General features: G+C 33.5%; 1 long non-coding RNA gene across 1 annotated transcript; it reads left to right on the forward strand.

Annotated features, from left to right (window-relative positions):
* The first annotated feature begins 2,070 nt into the window (after positions 1–2,070).
* LOC108375476 (uncharacterized) lies at positions 2,071–3,874 on the forward strand. The gene is made up of 2 exons (XR_001849163.1): positions 2,071–2,400; positions 2,431–3,874. It is a non-coding gene; the product is annotated as an uncharacterized LOC108375476 (long non-coding RNA).
* Positions 3,875–4,813: the final 939 nt, after the last annotated feature.

Genomic DNA, 4,813 nt, shown 5'->3' on the forward strand with positions numbered 1-4,813 from the left:
CCATATTCTATAAACTTTTTCCAATTTATGCATTTTTTAAAACTCGTTTAGGAGCAGAAACAAAGATAAGTGGTTCCTCTTCAAAAACATTCGGAAAGTTTTATTGATTTCGTCGTCACGGCAAACAATTGATAATAAGTTAGATGAGAGTAAAGCCTGATCGGTTACAGAATAAGCGTTGCGATGATGCTGCAGACGTAGAACACTGGACTTTTGTGATTTTACTCTGCCGTGATTTTACTCCTTGGAATTGTTATTTAAAGGAAAGGAAAGGAAAATAGTATTAGCAGAAGGAGCTGGGGACGATTTGTATATACATACATACTACATAAATCAGTTCAAGGCAAGCGATGGAAGATTGTCATGATTCAATAATACAAGGTTCGATAAACTGACAGTTGTCTCTCTCGCACCGCTCCCTTAGCACTGGCACCGTGTTGCTTCTTTGCAAATTTACATGGAAACAGTGTAGCTTTGGTGTGAAATAAAAGTATAAGCTGCAATATGTTTATTGGTATATGCATATGAAGCATATTTAAATGATGAAAACATAAGCATTGGATGTTTACATCAATTCATAGTAGTCTTATTTTAATTTTGAGTCATTTTGCAGTTTTTATACGGCTAAATAGCATATAAATTACGTAATACACGTAGATATATCAATATTACGTTCAACATTTCGTTTAAAATGCCAGATTTCCTGCAAATACATTAGAATTTACAAAAGGAATTTCACTACTAATTGCCTACTTTGCGTACTTTTCTACTACCATTTTCGCAACAAGGGATTGCATTCTTGCCCTTTCTCTGTCCTTCGTAAATGCAACCTTTTGTAAGGGAGTGTCAAACCGCAGCTGTCAATAATTATCTAACCTTGTATTATTGAATCATGGAAGATTGTAGGAAGAGTATGAAGTAAAAAACAAAAAAAAAACACAATTTTGTGCATAACTCGAAATTAGTTTAACTTATTTTGCCATTTCACGAGAGAGCCCCATTAAAAAATATTTTTACATAAAAATTTAAATAAAAAGTAATAAATATTCATAAATACGAAGGAAATATTTTAGACGTGGATGAATCTTACATATACTGATCCCTACAATATGTATTATGTAGTTTTTCTGATTGAAAAAGAGTAGCCAGTTGTTGAAACTGTATGTATACACGCCCGTCGAGAGTAACGTGGGTTAGGGGGTTATTTAGCCCTGGCCCCGTTGAATGTTAGGGGACTTGGCAACGATTTTTTAAAAGGTATAAGAACGGTACATGGAATTGTTTGAATGTATTTTATTGGCATTCGGCGTCAATGAATTACACTGTAGGGACGCTAAAACGACACACAAAAAACCGAGACACGTAAATTTAATTTTGGGTCGTAGATTGCGGATCTATACCGTTTTTCTAAAGCAGGTAATTTTCCCAAGATATTTTATTTTTAGATTTGCATTGCGAATGAACAAAAAGTTAAACTTTAACATGGAAAATATTACTCATACGCCATGCACGAGTAACATTATTTCCGGGCCTTATTTCATACAAAAATTTATAGCCGGGACGTGAACCGGTTTTGAACCGAAACGGTTTTGAACCGGAAAACCGCTCTTTTCTATTAATTAACTGAACCATTAACCGAACCGAAATTTTCCACAAATGTTTGATCCGAACCGAAAAGCGAATTAAGATTGATTAAAAATTAAAAATTAAGATTGAAAGGTTCGTTTCAACCAATTTTCAATAGATAAATGTACCCACTTTTTTTTTTTTGGTAAACATGGTAATACCCATCATGTTTGTTTACCATGTGACGATATCAAATGTAAAGGCAACCCATCTCATTTGACAGACACTTAACCTTGCGCGTTGTTGCACTTGACACCTGACACTTAAACTTGCGCGTATTTTTTTTGTTTTTCGAACCGTTGAACCGAACCGAAACCCCGGTTCAAAGACCAAAAAAACCGCTTTGACGAACCAATCCAAAAGTGCAAAAACGGTTCGAACCGCTGAACCGAACCAAACAAATTTTTCATCCGGTTCACGTCCCTGATTTATAGCACATTGTCATTTAACCATTCAAAACTTGTTTAAATATTTTTAATCCATCGATTTCCCTCGCTAGTAGGTTGATTTTTTGGCAAAATAACAGGCTTTAATACAATTTTAAAACAATTAAAAAAGATTTATTTTTTAATTTTTTCCTTGTTCAAATTTGATTTTTTTTTTTTTCATAAAAACGAAAATATCTTGGGCAAATTACCTGATCTGTAATCTACGACCCAATCTTAAGTTCACGTGTTTCGGCGTTTTTTTTATGTGATTTCAAAACTTGAGATTTTGGTTACAATATTACCGTTGTGACATGTGGAGCTGCTAACAAAAAGAGTTTAATTGAAGGTCCCAATTTTTGACAAATCAGTGCCAAAGTGTTGGCTCATTAAATACGTTCCGAGAAAACGGCCTAAACCATAAAACACAGTTTTGGCGAGTTACCTTAAAAATTATTGGATTCTAATTCTGAGGCTCAGTTCAAGCAAGCATTCTTTAGAACTGCCTGTTTGCAAACATGACCAGATCAGTGTTGCTTTCAAGAAACTTGAATCAACATTCATATTTTTTAATATCTGGAGTTAAACGAAGAAACCCTGCAAAATCCAGCAGCATCCTTCTATAAGATTTTTTTTACTTAATTCACATAAGAGTGTGGCGATATTTCATTCTACACATTTATGGGCCTATAATTTATCATAAAGATAGAACCAAAGAAGAAAATAAAGGACATGTCAAAAAACTGCCTAAAGGTATGCTACATTTTTGTTTTAATCAAGTGCTAACCACACACTCGGTAAGTACACGTGCTAATCACATATCTTTAGAAATTATGAAAGCAAATCTGTAAGCACTTGAGTTATGTGAAGTCAATTTGATCGAAATAAAGTGATTTATGCTGTAATGTGAATATGGTTTAAAGAGACTACTTCATTTAAAATCGATTTAATATCCGTATACTGAAAATTTTTGAAATACGAAAACTCCAATATTTCAATAACTAAATATGTATGCTGAATTACTCTAAGTTAATAGTTTCATATTCACAACGCTCAGTTAACAAAAGTTTAAACCAGCAGGCTCCCATAGTTAAACTCTTATGAAATACAAATTTTGTTTTTTTGTGGACGAATTTCAAATTCGAATACAAAATTATTGATTTTTAGAATTTGTATATTTTTAGGCGATATGAATTTCTATAGTTAACTAGTGGCTCTGAATAAAAATGCAAAGTTAAACTCTTGTTGGTGGTTAAGTTAACAGTCGTTTAACTAAGCACTGTGAATCTGGCCCTAAGTCTAATTGAGCATATTATTGAAAAAGTTGAAAAAATTACTTATAATATGTGCGCCGGGCGTATGCACATATTTCAGGTTCGCGAGAGCTTGTACTTTTTTACTTGTTTTTAATATTTTTTCTTTAAAGGTACATTTGACTTCATCAAAGGCTTATACCAAAATTGACTATATTTTAGTTTAACTGTAATAATCTTTAATACCAACTAAATTATGTGTGTGAAATATAAATGGTATTTAAAACTAATTAAACCCTCAGAAAATCTCTAGGGATTTAGTAAAAAAATATTTAAATATATGGGGCCCGCCGAAGACATATTCCCTGCAGCCCGGTCCGGCTCTATGTATATGTATACACATGTATATTTTGCGCGGAATAGGCATAAAACCCAAGTCGCCTAAGTGAATCTTAAACTACGTTTATCTTTATGTTTTCACACGGGTATATACAGCTTGGATAAATTTTCTGGATTTGAATACAAACCATTTTGAAATTGAGTTAAGCCTCAAGCCAGTTAAAAAAAAAAGTAATAATTAAAAATTGGTCGGGCAATTGCGTAGTCTCCAAACTGACGAAATCATTTTTAATGCTTTGAATTCGTTCCGTTTTGTTACCTATACACAGTTACCTTATTTCACAATAAATTAGAATATTGCTGCTTGCAATAGAATCTTCAAGTATATACTCACGTCTTTATGATTTTTCTTATGTAACCTGCACACCAAAGTTCCCGAAATCTTCAGGAGTATCTCATTCCTGTAACGATTTTTTTACGAATCTTCAATGAAAATTACACGAAGTGGTTGACACGAACTCGTAAAGAAATTTTCGTACGAAAGATGAAAAATTCTGCAACAAATTCTTCACATAGCAGCATTAGTTTTATTGCTTTACCGATTTTTTTCGAAACTTTGTAAAAGAATCGAAGTGTGCACACTTTATTTCATTTTAGAAAATTCGGCAAAAAATCGGATGAGATCTTTACGAATTCTTTGAAATTTCTCTACAATTCAGAATACTCTGAAAAATGGTTTGCAGGCTATATTACTATATACCAGTGATGGAAAAATAGGTACAATTGTACTTTCTTTCAGCTCCTTCGTAATTTGAAAGTATATTCGATAAAAAGATACCATTTAAATTTAGAATATTCCCAAATAAGTTTTACAGGAATTTTTTCCTCCTACGCAAACTTCGGTCAGTTATGCCAACCAGTTAGACCAATAAACCGGAGCTTGGCCAGGTTCTCTCGAAAATACCTGTTGGCAAGGGTTATGCTTTGGTCGATGTCAAAATGGCGGTNTCCTCCTACGCAAACTTCGGTCAGTTATGCCAACCAGTTAGACCAATAAACCGGAGCTTGGCCAGGTTCTCTCGAAAATACCTGTTGGCAAGGGTTATGCTTTGGTCGATGTCAAAATGGCGGTAGATGTGATGTTTATGCTAGCTCCTGAATAAAAAAAAA

Source organism: Rhagoletis zephyria, unplaced genomic scaffold, assembly GCF_001687245.7.
Source record: "Rhagoletis zephyria isolate East Lansing unplaced genomic scaffold, Rhagoletis_zephyria_1.1 Rzeph_scaffold_09001, whole genome shotgun sequence".
Taxonomy (NCBI): Eukaryota; Metazoa; Arthropoda; class Insecta; order Diptera; family Tephritidae; genus Rhagoletis; species Rhagoletis zephyria.